A 19,981-nucleotide genomic window follows, 5' to 3' on the forward strand; every position below is an offset into this window, starting at 1 on the left:
TGACAAAAGGACCAGGCACACAGTCCTCCTTCTCTCTCTGACTCCATTCATTGAAGAAGCAACATCTCTTCAGCTAGAGATGTCCTGCTGGCTTTCAGCCAACAAGGGACAAAGGATCTATCTCCTTATGGGATAGATTCCACATGTATGCACTTTTGTAACCTAAGTCTGCCTTCAGAGAGCCATCTGTGAACTGAATGTGAGTAAATTCTTTTTACTCTTCTTCTATTCTTTTTAATAGGGATATAAGGGAATTATCAGGAATCTTATATTGAGAGGCTAAAACTAGCCTGCAACAAGCTAACTGCTGTGTAGTTAAAAGGGGACTGCACTCTGCTAAGTAAAGGGACTTGCTAACGCAAGTCAGGAAGGATATTAGTAAACAATATAGCCTCTCCTGCATCCCTGAAGATTCCCACAGTTCTGATTAGTCCACTGGTCAAAATGAGCTGCAGGGGTTGAGAGACCCAGGCATCCAGCTTGCTGTCTGACAACAGTTCCCCACCCTGGTTAAAAAGTTTTCCCATAGCTGTGAATATCCCTACCACCATTTTTAATTCCCTACTGTGTTTTGGCATGACCAAGTTTGTGTTGCTCTGAAGCATTATGGGAAATATAAAATGGTGGTTCTCAGTTGTCTGACATTGCTGACAGGCAAATCATCCCTGCTTAGGGTGGGGTGTTTTGATGAAGGAGGGGCCCCTGAGAGTCACTTTCCTGAGGTCCCCCTCCACTTCAGGGCTGGTCTCATATTAAATTTGTTTTCAACTGTGCCGTAAATCACACCCGATTTTCCTTTAATGCCATGAATATAAATAAATTGAAGCCTCTTCATCACAGGAGAAGAATGCATACCTACTGAAGTCAAGGTATAACCCAGATAGTTCACAGGATTCCTGGAAAGCTGTTGCATAGGTTAATAATGAAACAAGGCAGGAAATAAAGAACAGCCTTACACCCACAAATCTAGCTCTGCATCACATGAATGAGTCCTAGGCTTACCCTTTCATTAGATCGTTGCGTTCCTTTTCTTTTTTTATATATAGCAAGTTGCCTTCGAAAAATGTTTACTTCTCTTCCTGTCTAATATGAAATAGGAAATGAATGGGATGCATGATGACAAAATTATATTGCCCTATTAATATGACTGGTTGTAATTTCTGAGAATAAATAAACCACCTTCGATGTTTTATTGCTTTCGGAAACTCTACAATCAGTGCAACCTATGCCATAAACATAACTCTTGGCAGGTGCTCAGTGAGATAAACATATAACTCAAAGTGAGCCGGAAAGAATCCTGGACGATTTACTAAGTAATAAGCCAGTCAGGGCTGTGACAGGAGTATTAAAAAGAGAGAGAGAGAGAGAGAAAGCAGAGAGAGAGAGAGAGAGAGAGAGAGAGAGAGAGAGAGAGAGAGAGAAGCATTCAAAGAAAACAGAGTTTTCATATTTTAAGCTCATGTGTGCTGCCTTTCATCCTCAAGGATGCATTTGAACACAGGCCTTTGTATGAGAACAGATATGTCAGTCAAGGGCTATTTGCCAGCCATGATGGAATCTTCATGTTCAGGCTGTAGGGAAGCGAGGAGTCTGTGTGCATACTTAAGGTACACTTCCGGGAAAGCGTGTTCTCATTAAAGGAGAGCACGTGTTGCGGATGGGGCCGAGCAAAGCACCCCATGGTTGCCAGGCAGGATAGATTGAAGGGGCTTGGATCGGATTGGTGGTTGGTGTTACTGGGGTAAATTTGATGTTGCCAATTTAGGGGTGGGAACAGAGGTTATTTAAACAAGGCTCACAGCATGTTCCTTTCTCTTTCGCTGTGGGCACCGGATCACCCGCCCGCCCTCCCTTGATTGGGCTTGTGCTTTGACCTTGCTATGCCTGTCATGGGGTCGTCCGCATTGGTGCGGGGGCCTGGTAGGAATTTTTCCTTTTGGCTGATTAGTGTGTGCCAATTGGTTTTTGCCTACTGCGTAGCAAATCGTCACAACTTGTAAGGTTGGCGGTTAGGCATTGGTTTAAATTGGTTGGTGGAGGGGTATGGATTGGCTGTGCCTGCCCCTCCAGTGCTGCTGCTGCATGGGAATTCCGTTAAAGGAATTCAGGGGCTTACCATCCTCTCGTCCAAACCCCTGGAATCGGGTGCGGGCCGCGTAAGCTCCTGGGAACATGCGGGGAGAAGCTGAGGGTCTGTGTCGCAGCTCCAGTTATCCCTGATCTTGTTCCTCCACACTGGCTCTCGCTGGAATCCGGGAGTCAGTGCTGTCCCCCAAGGCGGGGGGGACAGCTAGTCATAACCAATGCCTAAGCAACCACTCACAATTTGTATTTTAATAAAGTTGTGGCCAAAATTATGCCAAAAACCTTAAACAAAAATTATGTGTGATGTGTGAGTTATTGGGGTAGGGGTGTTTTGGGGACCTCAGCACGCAACAGGACACAAACTGAAATGTAGCTAGCCTTTGAAATTCCTGTTTCTCTTTGCGACACAGTTCTCCAAACACAAAATATGTACTGTACAAAAATGTGTGTTATAAAATGTGTATATCGGGGAAAGTGTGCATAAAGATGCATATGTTAATGAAAGTAGCATATAAACAATGTATTGTGTTAGGGGAAATGTCCCCCCCCCCGCGTTCATTTTTATTGGTTTCTAGTTTCTTTAGACATACATTTATCATATCACATTGTAACAACTTAATTTTCCTGTAATTAAACATATATTTTTAAAACCTAATAAAAGAAAAACCCACAAAAATACATATTTGTTTGTTTGATTAATTTGTGATCCATTTGTATTTGACTTCCTTCCCCTTCTTACTTGGGTCCTCAGTTTTACTTAATTGACTGCCCCTCCTAACATAGCCATTTATTCAATTCCTTTATGTATATTTATTTTGCTATATTTATTTATTTATTTATTTATTTATTTATTATTTCTTTCTTTCTTTCTTTCTTTCTTTCTTTCTTTCTTTCTTACAGGAGTTATTCTAAACCGGTCCAAATTTTTAATTCTTCCTAATGGTCTTTCAAATATTGTTTGAATATATTCCAATCATTTTTTTATTGCTTGATCTCTTATCTGACTTGTCAGCTTGTCCAATTCCGCATACTCCATTAATTTGACCAACCAGTTTTTCTTTGTCGGTAAGGTCTCCATTTTCAAATTCTGGGCAAACAAGACTTGCTGCCGTGGTGGCATACATAAATACTTTCATAAAGTCTCTTGGAATTTCATTCCCAATGATCCCTAAGAGGAATGCTTTGGGCTTTTTGGGGAATGAGATTTTAAAACATCTTTTTTAATTTGTTATAGATTACCTCCCAAAAATCCCTCATCTTTTTACATGTCCACTTAACATGATTTGTTGTGCCCACCACTTTTTTACATATACATTCCCAACACACAAGGGTTAACTGAAGGATTTCAAAGGACATAGCAAATGATATATGAGCCAGATTTTGCATTTATTTTTTGCTGTTCTTGCGATAAAACTGTTAGGTTTAACATAAATCAGTGATGTGAAAGAGCACAGGGAAAAAGATCAAAGATTTTTAAAAAGCTATCATAAAAATTATGCATTCCAGAACAAACAAACAAACAAAAATAAAATCCTTGATGTAAGACAATTCCTGCTTGTTCCTGCCTTCACTCCAGGGGTTCACACACATCTAGTTACTCTGTTTGCATTTTGCGAATTACCAGATGGCTCTTTGATACCGAAGAAAAATACATCTCTCCCCATCAGATTTGTTTGGTCTTCTGTTTTGCTTTGGTTTCTGTTTAAGATCCTAAACAAATAATAAAAGGAAATGTCTTTTCAAAAACATTGTACACAGATGGGAGTGAACAGAAAGCAACTTCCGTAGGAGGTCGTGAACAACTAGGTATTTAAATAAACATATTGCAGAAAGTAGTTTTACACTGTTCAAAGTACTTGCAACAAGTCCCCAATGTCTTGCTGGGAAGATGGCTTGATGGTTGTTGCAATCAATAACAGATAAGTCCAGGGTGTTAAAGAATGGGAAATTTTGGCAGTAACATATAAAGCTCCCATATGCAAGAATCATTTTAATGAAGTTACAGTGGTATCTCGGGTTACATACGCTTCAGGTTACAGACTCTGCTAACCCAGAAATAGTACCTCGGGTTAAGAACTTTGCTTCAGGATGAGAACAGAAATTGTGCTCCAGCAACGTGGCAGCAGCAGGAGGCCCCATTAGCTAAAGCGGTGCTTCAGGTTAAGAACAGTTTTAGGTTAAGAACGGACCCCCGGAACGAATTAAGTACTTAACCCGAGGTACCACTGTATATTTATGAAAAATAGCTTAGAATTACCTTGGGGCCCAAACCAGATCTATTTCAGATCAGATATGGAATTTGGAAGAACCAGTCCAAAATGGTTCTATCGGGTTCCAGTGCATCCCATAATTCAATGGCAGCTCTACATTTAAACTCATTTGAGTCTGTTTTGCAGGCATAGGGTTGTGTTCAACATAGCGCTAAGCAGATCATTCTGTTTCTCCTTGTGTAATGGAATGACCACCCCTCCTGCCCTAAATGTGTTGCGAGGGTTCCCCAGCCCAGAGGCACATAGTGCACAGTGGGGGGGGGGGGGGATATCCACTTGCTAATCCTTCGGCAAGCACAAGAACATAGTTGAATAAACTCGTAAGCATTAGAAACTGTTGAGACTGGTGGCAGAGAATGAAAGCTGATCCTCTTGTTTTTTGTGTTTCCAGGATTTCTGAAACACAAATTCAGTATAGCATTTTGAGATAACCTTTTTCCTTGTGTTTTTATTTACTGAAATTTGGTGTGAACAACTTGGAGACTTTGTTATATCAGGTGGTATATAAAACATATAAATAAACCATGTCTCCCCACCCCCCAAAAATTATGAATTCAGATTAAGTACCACTTTCCCCGCACTCATGTGGAATTGTGGAATAGACAAAAACCTCTCACTGTGATACTACTTTCAGCACAGAGATTTTGATGGGTACTGCATTATAAGGTGTGGGGGAAGCTGAGGAAGTTGTTGGGAGGCAACCATTCCCAGAGTTTACTTGGGTATGATTGTTATTAGAACTGTAGCTCTGTGATGGGAATAGGGTGACGCTGTGGGTTAAACTACAGAGCCTAGGACTTGCTGATCAGAAGGTCAGCGGTTTGAATCCCCATGATGGGGTGAGCTCCCGTTGCTCGGTCCCTGCTCCTGCCAACCTAGCAGTTTGAAAGCATATCAAGTGCAAGTAGATAAATAGGTACCACTGCAGTGGGAAGGTAAATGGTGTTTCCATGCGCTGCTCTGGTTTGCCAGAAGTGGCTTAGTCATGCTGGCCACATGACCCAGAAGCTGTATGCTGGCTCCCTCGGCCAATAAAGCAAGATGAGTGCCGCAACCCCAGAGTTGGTCACGACTGGACCTAATGGTCAGGGGTCCCTTTACCTTTATCTTAACTACTCTCAGCACCCTTAAAAAACCACAGTCAAGTCTTCAATGAACAGGTTGTCTGGAAGCACCCCTGCTTCCTCCTCATTTTATCTTCTTCCACTCTGTCCCATTACTAGTTTTGGAGGAACAAAGGGATGTACTACATAGCCAGCAGCTGGGATGCGGTGCTTAGGTCCACTTACGGGTCCTGGCCCACTGTGTGAGAAATGTTGTTCTAGAGCAGGGGTAGCCATGGTGGTGCCCTTCAGATATTTAGGACTACAGATTCCACCACCCCTGGCAGTGCAGACTGGGGCCGATGAGAGTTGCACCCCACAACATCTGGAGGGCACCATGTTGGCTACCCAGTTCTAGGGAATGAAAAACAAGGCGTGCGTGCCATTATGCTTGGAAGATTACCAGACTTTTAGAAGACATCTGAAGGCAGCCCTGTTTAGGGAAGCTTTTAACGTTTGACAGATTATTGTATTTTAATATTTTGTTGGAAGCCACCCAGAGTAGGGGAAACCCAGCCAGATGGGCGGGGTATAAATAATAAATTATTATTATTATTATTATTATTATTATTATTATTATTATTACTACTACTACTACGATTATCTTTTATGCAAGAGACTTCCTCCGTTTGCACTATGTTTATTTAAATATATCCAAATCCATTTGGTTACCAAATTGGGTTTGTTTGTTTGTGTGTATGGTGTGTGTTCTTTGAAATGATTGATCTAGGCCACGTTCATTTTCAAACAGGAGAAATTTGGAAGAGCAGAGGGAGAAACAGTAGGCTACTCAGAAAACAGCTTGTCATACCCTGACCTACTTTTGGGCCAATCTGACTGCAGGCAAGGCAGTCTTGTGCTGACATTGTAAACCTGAGCTGGCAAGCTGAGAGATGAAGCAATCACAAACTTGAGTATCATTCTGGAGTTGCCACTGAAATGCTGGCTTATACAAAGCAAATTTACAGGTTCCTCTTTAGGCAAAATCACTGAATGGACGTTAAAGGAGGATAAGACTTACAACATATTCCGGGGAGCCCCCCCAAAAACATTAGGAATATGTCTAATTGTGGGTTGCTGCTGATCACCATTCATGGTTTAGTGATTAGCCTCCATGATAACTGAACCAGGTCTTAATGGCACAGTTAAACACTGATCTCAACATGAACTAGACATCTTATATTTTCTCCAGATTATGTCTCTTAACTCTGGCACATATATGGAGAGATTTTATACATACACCATCAGTTACTGGTTCTTCTTCCTCTTTGGGAGAATCAATATTGGGACCAGTTTCGAATTCCAGCCCAGGGGTGACAGGGCCAGATACTCCGAGTGGAAATAAAACATGTATTAATAGTTCTCAAGAATGAATCAAAAATAGCAAAGAAGCCATGTTTAGGCTCTTCTTCCTCTTCTTCTTTTAAATAAAAACAGATAGACTTTCAAGCACACATTCCAGTTCCCTTGGGAAGTTGCATTCATTTCAAACAATGCCAGAGAGCTGAGCTTGTGTTTTTTCTTCTGAACCGTGAACTAAGTAAGTGTCTGGCTCTCATACTGGGTGGGATCAGACAGCTACTGAATAACAAATCTGGCTGCAGAAATGGCTAAAGAATGCCAGAAGAGTTTCCTGATGATGGATGTTTGAAAAGAATGCTGCATTCCATTCCAGCAGGGACAAAATGAATCTTTGATTCTCTTATGACATGTATTTGCCTGACTTCTCTAGCAAGGCTGTTGGGTGAAAATGAAGCGCTTGGTGTGTCCACAGGTAACCTTGCCATGCATGTGTCAGGTCACAGCCTGAGAGGTCACTCACCACCCATAGGGTTTTGGTTGGCCAGTGGCCTGGGCTAAGAAACAGAGTTTCCAATCTGAGGAGAGGGGTAGGCAGCATGGTCAGAGGCTGTTGGATTTCAGCTCCCATCAACCCCAGCCAACATGGCAATAGTCAAGAACAATGGGAGTTGGAATCTAACAACACCTGGAGGGCCACTGGTTTAGAAGATGAGCTTTGGTGTTCTTTCCTTACAAAAGATTACACTTTATAGAGAATAGAGCTGGAAGATGAATGCATTTTAAACATGGAATGTGGGGCTTCTGACCAGATCAAGCTTTGCCTGCATCAACTCTTGCATAGAGTTGATCTTCTGGTGCCTACCGAATACTTTTTCTTGACTCCAGAAGGTTTTTGATTTCTGATTTTGTAGCTTTAACTCATTTTCAGTTTCATTGTACTGAGTGTCCCATACACTGCTAAGAAACGATTGTATTTAAATGGCATACAAACTGCCGAAATAAATAAATATAAGGAATGAGAGTGATGAAGCAGCTTGCAGAGGAGCATTTTTGAACATATTAGATTATTGGAGACAGATAACCTCACTTTTCAGACACCAGTTCTACATACCTAAGAGAACACATGGTTGTTGTTTTCAAACCAAATTGTGTGTGCAAGGAGAAATAAAGCCAGGAGGGGCTTAATGATTCAAAAAGTGTGTTAAATTAGGCCCAGAAACTAAGACGTTAGCTGGTGCAGTTACCACAAAGCAATATTGCGGCCGAGGATGATAAATTGGAGTGGAGAATTATGTGCAGGAGCTGCTTTGGTATGCAGCAGTAGTGACAAGCAATAAATAAGATGCATATGAAAAAAATAACAAGAAGTAAGTGCCAAGACAGTAGAGGATAGTTGTTTATTAAGTCTTTCTGGATATTCTCGTTATTCATTTAAGTGTCCAAGCTCATATAAAAATTGGCCTCCAGGATGTCATTCTTTCAGGAATTCCACCATTTAATTCTCTAATCCTGGAGAGTTCAGAGTGCATTCTTTTTCTCTCTTCGCTTATTGATTTTTAACTGTTCTCTCCTTTGCTTTCGTTTAATGCTATGCTACAATTATGAACAGGGCCTGAGGGAAGAATAGAAGACCTTGATGCTCTTCTCTAGGACACTGGTTTATTGCAGAGGTGCAATTAGCTAGTCACTTGGGATATGCAGCTATAGCTGCAGCAGGACAGGAGCAAGTAAGCTAGGACCAATATTTCTTCTCAGCTACTGCAGTGGTCTTTTCTGGGGCTGGTTAATATGCGCCAACGTGCCTTCTGGTCTAGTGGAAGTCCATTGCAGTGCGTCTGTGATTGCACATGGTGTGGCTGTTTGGTAGAAAAGGTATAGCTGAGGTGTGCTACTTCAGCTAACGGTTGTGTCTTCAAAGACCAAGGAAACCATGATAGCATCCCATGATAGCGTCTCCACCCCCATCATTCTGCCCGGACACTGAGGTCCAGCTCCGAGGGCCTTCTAGCGGTTCCCTCACTGTGAGAAACAAAGTTACAGGGAACCAGGCAGAGGGCCTTCTCGGCAGTGGCGCCCGCCCTGTGGAACGCCCTCCAATCAGATGTCAAAGAAATAAACAACTATCTGACGTTCAGAAGATATCTGAAGGCAGCCCCGTTTAGGGAAGTTTTTAATGACTGATGTTTTAATGTATTTTTAATCTTTTGTTGGAAGCCGCCCAGAGTAGCTGGGGAAACCCAGCCGGATGAGCGGAGTATAAATAATAAAAAGTTGTTGTTGTTGTTGTTGTTGTTATGCTGCAGCTCCAAATATGGAGTTTTGAACACAGTAAGCTGCTTTGTAATGAGTCAGACCCTTGGTCCATTGAATGGCTCATCCACACTTCTGCTTGTCCTGTGGCTTCCCCCTGGGAAAACCTGCTGTTTACCTCTGAATTGGAACAAACATCAATCGGGTTTTCTGCAGACTGACGTTTGCCCTGACCCATATATGGCAGTGCTTCCTTGCTCAAGGCAGAGCAACCTTCATATCTTTCCCTCTTTCTTTTGTCCTTAACAGTAATTGCAGCAGCTCCTGTGTTCTTGTCGTTCCATCCTTCTCTCATCGTTTTCTTGCAAGCACAACCTTCACATTGCAACTGTCACCTGCTCAGCTTTCCTCACACACATTTCAACTTTTAATTTTATTTTACTTTATATAATTTCTATGACACCACCAGCTGGCATGGGGCAACAGTCAGTGGCATTTACTTCTTAGGGACCATGTATGTTAAGCAGTCTGGAAATACCATTAATTAATAAAGTCACAGGAACTGCAGGCCAGCACCATTTGGAAGGCCGCAGGCTGGTGTGGTGCACATGATAGTTAGCTAGATCAACTGAAGGTCTGACTCGGTATAAGGCAGCTTCCTATGTCTGAAATAATAATAGAGAACCATTAAATGGGATTTAGTCTATTTGCCCCAGATGACTTATGGGCCATAGAATTCTAAGGAAATGAAATGACACCTGTTTGGACTGCAGTTCCTTATTACTCTCTGTACTTGGTGCCTTCGTATAATATCTTCCAAGGACTGACATGATAAATCATAGCATGATAAGAGCCTCTGCTCTGCCAAAGGGTAAGACTCATAATCCAGTCTAATTAAAGATGTGATCTCCTCAAATATCATGTGGACAGTTGATCAATATTTTCCTGGCAGTGTCCCCTCCCCCTTCTTCTTTTTGTTAACCCATGCCAGTTCACAAGAATTCTGGCTTTCAAGCTGACTATGACCCATAAATCACCCAAGGCAAATGGACTAATTCTGTTACTGATTCTGCATTTGCCTTAATCTTTCCCATCAACTTCTGAACACTAGATTTCTGTTATTGTTTCTGGCTTTAGGTGTGTGGGAATACCTGCAGAACTAGTTTTTTTTTTTGGGGGGGGGTTAATTGGCTGGGAAGATTTAAATTCATTTTAAATTCTGTTCCAGATGTCCCAAAAGCTTACTCTGATGGCTTTACTAGGGTAGTTCTTGTAGTTTTTGCAATTGTCTATTTCTGGAAAATATGTAGTGTGGAGGCCATCTGGAATGCCGCTGCTGCTATTTGTAAATGAATCATAAGCAACTAAAAAAGAGACTGAAACTGAAACTATAAATGTAGAACATTAATCTGTTGCATAGCCAACTGCAATTGCTGTTTACTTCCTAAAAACCTGTTCCAACAGTTGACTGCCCAGCCTCTGCTTGAAGAACTAGAGCAAAGGGGAACACACACACCCCATAGAAGTTAGTGGTTCCCAATTATCTAAGTACCATGGACTCCCTAGTGGTGGTGTTTTTTGTAAATAAATTTTTATTAGTTTTTCACAGTTACATTTTCACAAATAAAAACAGTAATTAGCTACATTTCTACCAGATCTAAATTTATACAAATGCCTTTTCACAAACCTTCTCTTTGAGATTCTTTAAATCTTTGGACTTCCCTCCATACCCTCTTCTGGTTCCTTATATTAACCAAGTTCTTCTGCATATCCATTCTTCAATTATAATTTTATCTAATTTTCTGCTAGTTGCAAGTTCTGCTAGTTAAAACCCTGCCAACGTATCAACCTGTTTACATTATTTTTGCACATAAACAATAAACGATTCCCACTCTTTTTCATTGTCATAGTCTTCTCATCGTCATAGTCTCTGAGCTTTGCTGATAATTTTGCCATTTCTGCATAGGCCAGTAGCTTGATTTGCCATTCTTTTTTCGTCGGTATCTTTTCTTCCTTCCATCTTTCGGCTAACAATATTCTGGCAGCTGTTGTAGCATACATAAACATTTTCTTCTGTTCTTTGGGGAGTTCAGTTCCTATCAGTCCTAGTAAAAAAGCTTCTGGTTTTTTAAACAAAAATTATTTTAAACTTTTTATTCAATTCATTATAGATCATTTCCCAGAAGCTTTTAATAACCTTACATTCCCACCACATATGATATGGAAATGCAGAGACTTCCTATAACTTAAGCCCATCAAAACTGTCTTGCCCTCTAAACCTCACCCCCCCCCAAACGCTCACACCTCTAATTTCAATGTGCCTACTCTGAGTATGACAAATAGGCACCAACAGAGGGAACCTTCTGATCTGGATTGGGACTATGATGCAAAGGGAGGGGGCTCTCACACTTTGCCCCCACCATATTCCTCATTGGAGCCCACAGGGCTCTTGGCCACTGCTTTGGGGAGAATCGCTTCTCAGTGTTTCCACTTTAAGCGCTATGTTCCTAACAACAACAATACAAATGTTTTTATCTCTGCCTGAAAAAGAACTTCGCTTGGAACACTTCCCTACTGACAAGGGAACAATAGTACCTATCACTCCTCAAAACAACAACTGCCCTGGATATAATGATTAAATTGCTCCCCTCTCCTCACTCCAAGTTCCCCAGAGTCTCAGGATTGAGCTACAACATGTCGATATAATTCTGAAGCTGTTCTTAGTACCAAAGAGAGATTAAGGATGGCAGTGTGGAGGTTGCCATGGTAACTAACAGGGGCTGCTGTAGAACCAGGAATGTGCAAACTGTGGATGCAAGGTAGACGGTCCCTTAGAAAACAAGGGTATCTTAGGGCAACATCCCCCCTCTCCCCAAAAAGCTTGGTTTACTTTAGCAGCCTAGCTCACTACTCTACACGTGTTTATGACCAAGGCTGGCCCAAGACTTTCTGCTCCCTGAGGCAGGGAATCAAATTGCATCCCCTAAGTCAAGCTGCACTATGGTCAGGTCCCACAAGCACCTCTGCCCAACCATGGCAGTTGTGGAGACTCATCCACTAGGGCGGATGGGGCACTGTCCCACCAACCACACTCTGCCCTCATTCTGTGTTTCTGCTTTTCTAAACTTTTCAAGGGAGGCACTCTAAGCTGCATTCGTCTCCCTGATTTGTCTCAGTGTTGCCACCATAGAACTCAGCAGGGTGGAGGATACAGAAATAATTAGAATTATTTGGCTCTGCTGCTGCCTCTCCACCAACGCTGGATGATAACAAGGTTAGAGCTGGATGAATATATCAAGTTTGGTTCTTTTCAATTTCTAATTTTCCCAGTCTTAGTTAATCCCATTTCCATCTCCGTTTTTTAAAAAATCTGCTTGGAAATTCATAGGCATTTCCACACACATTTATTAATATATAAATATACAATGGTACCTCGGGTTACATACGCTTCAGGTTACATACGCTTCAGGTTACAGACTCCGCTAACCCAGAAATAGTGCCTCAGGTTAAGAACTTTGCTTCAGGATGAGAACAGAAATTGTGTTCCGGCGGCGCGGCAGCAGCAGGAGGCCCCATTAGCTAAAGTGGTGCTTCAGGTTAAGAACAGTTTCAGGTTAAGAACAGAGCTCCGGAACGAATTAAGTACTTAATCTGAGGTACCACTGTATAGTGTGTAATTTTGCCTACTATGCACATTTTTGCAAACAGGTTCTCCTGAAACTGGTTTTGGGTTACGTTTACAGACATAGGCATTTTGGTGCATGCTATATTATGTATATTTTTTGTACACTTTATTTTTTTGTTCCAGATCTGTAGGGAAGTGTGAATTTTGAATGATAATTGTGTTTCAATTCACATACTGGTTTGGGAACTGCAAGTAAGGGTTATTGTCTCATTAAAATGCCAGCTAAACTGAACTAATTGTTTCCTTTCCCAAAACAAGGGTGACCATGTTTTGCATCTCCCAGATATCAGAAGGAATGCCCTATCTATGTTTGTCTTTTTTTCTTGGCTTGGTAAAATAGAGACAAAACCATCCCAAGGCATGGTTTGTTGTTGGTTGGTTGTTGCTGCATGCAAGCAACAACAACACTGCAATAGGGTGGAATCCTACAAATGACAAAATGGCATGATCAGGATGTGATCCATAATCCTTTTATATCCAGTAATGTGTTGTTTCAGAGAAACTGAGTTATTAAAAAACAGCTGCCTCATAATAAGGAATATCACATTATTCAAGGGAGATTTACATGTCATTTGATGGATTGCATCTATACAGTTAACACAGCCTGTGACAAATTCAAATTTGTAACTGCTGTAACTGTCTGAAAAGCAAAGGTAATGACAGGTTCATTACAGCAAAAGCAGCTTGTATTTATTATCCCCCCCCCCCCACTTTGGTCATGTAAGATTTAAAGAATATTCTGTTCCTGTATTGATGCACCAGATTGAATAAAGAAAATCTCCACTCTGAAATCCATAATTTATTATTGTCTTCAAACGATAGCATCCTGATCACAGAATCACAGGGCATTTAAAAGTTTTTTTTAAAAAATGCATTTAGCATACAATATGGAATCCATCCTAGAATTCATAGCTGATTTTGTTAGTAATATATATATATAGAGAGAGAGAGAGAGAGGAGAATTTTTGGATGTCAGGATTGAAGTTTAGGGCAAGTGTTATTTAACGATATATAGGCAGGTAAAGAAATCTGTTTAGTGGAGCCTGAATTGTGAAGTCAAAGTACAACAAACACACACAGTTTAAATGCCTGGAATTTAATACACATTTGAATATGATCATTATATCAAAGGAGAGAAATTATGGCTCAAAGGGCAGTGAGGAGATTGAAAAGGTCTGCCTTGAGTTAGACTAATGAGAGGGAGAGCATTATTGCAAACATCCCTTTATATATCTAAGCTGGTAATTAGCAACATTATTAGTACGTTTGAGCAATTCCAGAGACCAGTTTCTTCCATCAAAGATTAACTGCAGCTGCTTCTTTCCCTGTGTTCTTCATAGTGAGATGCTGCTTACCCAACTGTATTCATATTCTGCTTCTCATTCTGAATCTCCCCTCCACTGTACTGATCACATTTCTCGATAAACCTGACAGTCTTCTTGAGTCGGTAAGTAACTGAAGTGGAACTGGATTCTTTTGAGTTCAGGAGATTTTCTCAAAAAGCAAAAATGTACAGGTTTAAAATATATCACAATTATATGTAAAGAAAAGTTCTTCGCATTGGCATTGGGGCATTCTGTAATTGCTTTGAAAAGTTTCTGCCTTCTTTGATATGCATTATTTTCTTACCTTATGCTCTGACTATGTATTTATATTCCTTATTTCTTCCTATGAGGAAACGCAGCATACATAGGATTATCAGTAAGTTCTTGTCATGTGTTACTTACTCACACTTTCTGAAACAATATGAAAACCGAAACACAGTCTTTTCCGAAATTTGCACTTTTCCAGTTTTTGCAGTGCAGTTATCCAACTAATAATGTGTACATAAATGCATATACTAAGTGCGCAATGAAAATGATGTACAAAAATGCATTATATTGAGGGAAATTGCTTGCAGGCAATTTTGGGACTGAAGCATGGATACAACTTACAGTTTGACTTCTTTGATCCATCTCTTGCTTACAGTTTCTGTTTTGTTTAGTTTCATTTACCCCTTCAAGGCCTCTCTGTTCTTGTCTCAAGCTTTTTCACATTGTGAGTCTGCAGCTACCTTCTTCTGCTTTTGAACTTGAACAGCACCTGGCATACTTTCAGAATCTTTTAAAGAAATCGTAATTCGACAACGATAAGAAAATCACTTTTCTTGCAATACTTTCCTCACATCCAGCTCCCGTGGAAGACATTGCCTGTTTCCTGATGTAAATGCAGAATGCAGAACAAAAAAGAAGAAGATTAAATTAAGCTCTTGGAAACCGCCTAGTGTCGTTCTGTTCTGATGTTAAGTCTAATAAATCACTATACATTGCTGGTTGTTAGCAATAATGGATATCCTCAAAAAGGCTCACAGTCAGCAAAGGGACATGGCAACCAGGCCAAATCCACATATATGATTATCTACTGGTACAGCCAAGTTTTTCTTTTCCTTTTTTGGCCCAATAACCACTCTTGTTGAGATGCTAACTGTATAACTCTCTTTTGTTGTCTATGTTTTTAAAGGAAGTTAGAGACAGTGGCCATGATCCACAGGGGCGGGGGTGCTCTGCCACTGCAGGCATCCAGTTGATGGGAAATGCCTCTTTGGATATGCAGCCTGCACCAACAGCTTTTGCCATGTGTTAGAAAGACTTTTATTCAGGCGGGACTTTAGGGAATAATAGCTGTGACCCTTCATGGGCCCTTCAGATTTATGAATTTTACCTTTATTATTTCATTTTTAAAAAAGATAAACCACTTTTATACTAGTGATCTATAAATGTTTATAAATGAATAAATATGTAGTTTAGTCCTCAGTTTGTTATCTAAAGAGCTAGTTTGACATGCCAAAATTAATGGGGGCAACCTGTAGGATTTTATTTTATTACTATGTCATATCAAAATGCTTCTGAAATAGTGTTTCAAAGTTGGTTACTTGGGGTGGGTGGTGGCGGTGAGGGGGCTTATTTTCAAGAAACATTCAGAGACCACTGGGCCTCATGCAGTAAGTTGATTCTAGTCATATGTTCCCCATAAAACCCACAACATTGTGGTGCTAGAAGCTGCTTGTTCCAGGGACTGCTAAACCTTAGCTTAAGAACCATTGGATGTAGTGCTCAGGCCGTGCTTTTCTGGCTTCCTATGGACCTCTGTGATAACAAGATGCTGGACTAGATGGGCCAGCAGGCTCTTCTTGTGGTCATCCCAGACTTTCTCCATGGAATTCAGATAGGATACATGGCTCCCCCCCATTTTATCTTCAAACCAACCTTGTGAGTTTGGTCCCAAGGTGAACCTCATAGGGGGTTGGATTTGAAACTGGTTTTCTCCCTGATCCTAGACCACACTTTCAGAATAAACATTTTCTCACACTGCACCATTTTTTAATTGATAATAAATACATTGGAAAACACTTGCCATCAACAGTGTGGCGTGCCACGGCCTTTGAGAACCACTGTCCTAGACCAGGCATAGGCAAACTCGGCCCTCCAGATGTTTTGGAACTACAACTCCCATCATCCCTGACCTGTTAGCTAAGGGTGATGGGAGTTGTAGTCCCAAAACATCTGGAGGATGAAACAATGTGCAATAGGCTCAGGGCACAATATGCCTATATGAAAGTATTGCTGTCCTTTTCCATACGGATGTTCCTGCACATTATTTATTTATGCCAGCAGTTCTTAGCTGTGTTCTTTAATGCTGTGAAGAATCTACAAACCTGCAGCCATGAAAGTACAATAATAAAATCAACAATACACTCATCATCCATAAAACATCTATGAATATCAAAAGCAGCCAGATAGAAATTTAAGAGCAGGAGGAGCCTTTCCTCTCTAAATTTGAGCTTATGAAGCTCAAGGTTTTAGGTTAAGGTTGAATTCCAAATCCCCTTTGCACCAGGCTGGCAGTGGGGATGTGGCATTTGGCCAAGGTGTTCTTCTGCCCAGCCCCTCTGGCCTCCACCTGCAAACTGACACCAGCACCACTTCATTGGTGTTGAGCTCCTCCTTGTGGCGTTTGCCTCCTAGGATGGGTCATAAGGAAAGGGTTAAAATAGGTGTGATGTGATTGGCCAGTGAGAATGCAAGGGGGGAATAAAAATTAGAGTGGGAGGTTTTGAAAGTCAGTTGAGTTGAGAGTTGAGGTTTGGGAGTTGAAGAAGGAAGAGGGAGGTTTAGGTGTTGGTTGGTAGAGTTGTATTGTGAGAGAGTGAGAGGAATTGTTAGGTGGAGTCAGATAGATAGTTGGAATAATCAGTTTGGAGTTGTTAGGAACTAAGAATAAGAAACTGACAAGAGAAAAATTAACTGAAACCATAAGCTTGTTCCTGCATTTAAAAAAAAAACTTGATTATTTGTTTATGTTAACAACTGACTGGACTCCGTGTGTCCCCGTGAGATACGGGGTGGTGGCAGCAGAAAAAGCAATCGCAGTGGCGGCACAGGGTCAATAGACCGTCAAACGTCCAGGGGCCCTGTGTGTGATCGCCACACTCCTCCTCCTCCTGGCTGAATAGGCAGGTGGGTGGAAGTGTGGCTGGTGGATTTTCTATTACTGGTAGACAGTGAAATGTCCCCAAATGGAGTGTTCCGGGGTGGGGAGGGGTTGAGACAGCTTGGGATCTATTGGATCCCAAGTCAGCCCCACTGCCATCACGTGAAGCCACCAAGAGAAATTCACAATGAAATGCTGGTAAATTTTTGTGAGGATTTTTTTAAAAAAGTAAATTGTTATGTATATGTGGAGAACTGGAAAAACGAGAACCTTGGAGCAGCAAAACTGACAGATTTCTCCATCCACAGCAGCAGTGAGTTTGTGGGGATATGCAGTGTGTCAGTCGTTGTGGGCTCTGGCAAATCCCTCACTATGTCGGATGCTGAAGCCAGGCCTACTCCAGGGTCTCAGGGAGAGGTCTTTCGCCTAGGATTTGTGCCAACAGAAGCGCTTTTCTCCAAAGGCAAAGGCAAAGGCAAAGGCAAAGGCAAAGGCAAAGGCAAAGGCACCACTGAATACAAATGCCTGTATCCCAGCCTTTTTGTATTCAGCATTAATAAAATCACTAAGCCTGAATGTGAAGCCAGTTTCATCCAAACTCCAACCAGAGAATTATTACTGACAGCCCGTGTAGAAGCGGTCTGCCAAAAAAGAATGATTTGTTTCCAGTTCGTAAGAGAGGCTTCCTCTCTCAAAGCTGCACACTATGGAAATTTGTGGAGTAACCCATCTTTGTCCAATTTACATATGGAGCTGCATTTCAGGTTGCATCTGATTTAATATCCTATGTTCTCCTCTAGGAACGTCTGAGCAGCCAGCCAAATGCTTTAGTCAGCAATTCCATTGCTTTTGAAGAATAATAATTAGCTACTCTTATATGATAATGATGGATGAACACAAGTTGGTAAGAAAATGTTTGCCAGTGTGTTTCGGGGGGCTGGTGTGTGTGGGAGAATGGGACATTTTGACTTTGATTATGCCACTCCTTATTCCCACAAACTAACACCCGTAGAGCTCAAATAGCACTGATGACAGCTAACAATAATTAAAATCAATGATACAAATCTTATAAATAAAACATGTTGAATGTTGACCAGATGTTGCCTAAATATTCAAATTTAATTATTTTAAAGATGGTATGTTGCATTTTTATTACTGTGCATCACCCTGGGATCCTTTTGATACAGTCAGTGGTCTATACATTTCAAAATAGAAATAAATAAAATATTCATTGTCAATTTGATACCTGCATTTGGCATCCCATTACATTTTACTTCAGCATTTTATGTTAGTTCATATTTGATCCTTTTTGAAAGCAGACATGCAATTATGTTTAGCTTTTGTTTTTAGGTTTCGTATTGTTATTTTTATTGTTTCTTTTATAGTTTATTGATTTGAATTGTCAGCTGCTTTGGATGAGCTTTCTGAGACTACCTTGAATATTCCTAGAAGCTGTGCTTTTTTCCTAAAAAAAAATGTTTGGGGTACTCTCATTTTCCTACTCCTATTGAAATACTGCCCCTCAATGAGGCCAAACTTAGATTCACAAAATTTTAGGGGTACGCGTACCCCCAGAAAAAAGCACTGCCTAGAAGTAAACCCCAATCCCACATAAAACAGGATAGTTGGTCCCTCGAGGTGGGGAGGTGGAGAATGGAGTAGTGAAAGTGTGTGTGTGTGTGTGTGTGTGTGTGTGTGTGTGTGTGTCCTGGAGGACTCTGTGTCCTGCTGAAGCTGTTGGCCACTAGCCTAAACCTTGCACACCCAACCTGTAGTGCTGTCCACAAGTGGTATGTAGTCTCAAGATTTCCCTGGGAGGGCATGTGGTCCCCTGGCCAGAAAAGGTCTAAAAGACACTAAGTGTTTCAAACTGCTTTGAGGTTTTTTTGGTAAAAATATAAAGCAATATAGAAATGGTGATAATGATGATGATACTATTACTACTACTACTACTAGTAATAATAAGCCAGTGTCAGCTGGAGTCGGCCCTCAGAGGCCTTGCATTCACCCAGGCATTTACACCAGGTCTGGTAAAGGGGAAAGAAAATACAGAGTACTTTTGAAGTTTATCTCATTGTCAGGGATGCCACTACTCTGTACCTAATTTTTATTTTCTTTTTCAGGGATTGGAAAGTTGTTTTCCCTCAACGGCACTAAGAATTCACTCTCCCATACAGAATGAGAAAGAATTCTCATGGGAATTCACTCCCTTATGTAGCCTGTGCATTTGTTTTGCATAAACAGTTTTCTTTTAACTTGAGAACACAAGCTGATAAGGCAGCAGGAGTCCCACAATAGTAATAGTAGTAGTTGTTGTTGTTTTATGAGCTAGATGTAGTTTTTTTTCTAAGGGAACCTGATTGGGATTGGAGTCCTGGTGCTGAGAGAAGGGGCTGGAGTTAGCCCTTTCTACCTATGCCATTTATGGGAGCCAAATTGCCCTTCTGGACAGGGCTAACCTAAGACATTTTGCTGCCTGAGACAACTAACAAGATGGCATCCCCACCCATTCAGTGTTCAGAAGCTGACGGGACTGAGAGTTCATTCTTATTTCAATGCTGTGTGGCAGCATCCTCCTCCATGGGACAGAGCAGCAGCTGTGCTTAGTGGGTGGAGGACAAGCAGTGTGACATAGTCCACTAGCACCTTGTCACTGTCCCATCTGCTGCCTGAGGCAATTGCTTCACTTAACAGTAGAGCCGGCCCTGCTTTTGGAGCTAATATTTGGCTTGTTGGGCAGTACTTGCAGGTGTTGTAAAATGTGTATAACAAGTGTGGGGAACTTTCTTCCACGTGAGGGCCACATTCTCTCGTGG

Source organism: Podarcis pityusensis (genome assembly GCF_964106645.2).
Source record: "Podarcis pityusensis genome assembly, chromosome: 8".
NCBI lineage: Eukaryota > Metazoa > Chordata > Lepidosauria > Squamata > Lacertidae > Podarcis > Podarcis pityusensis.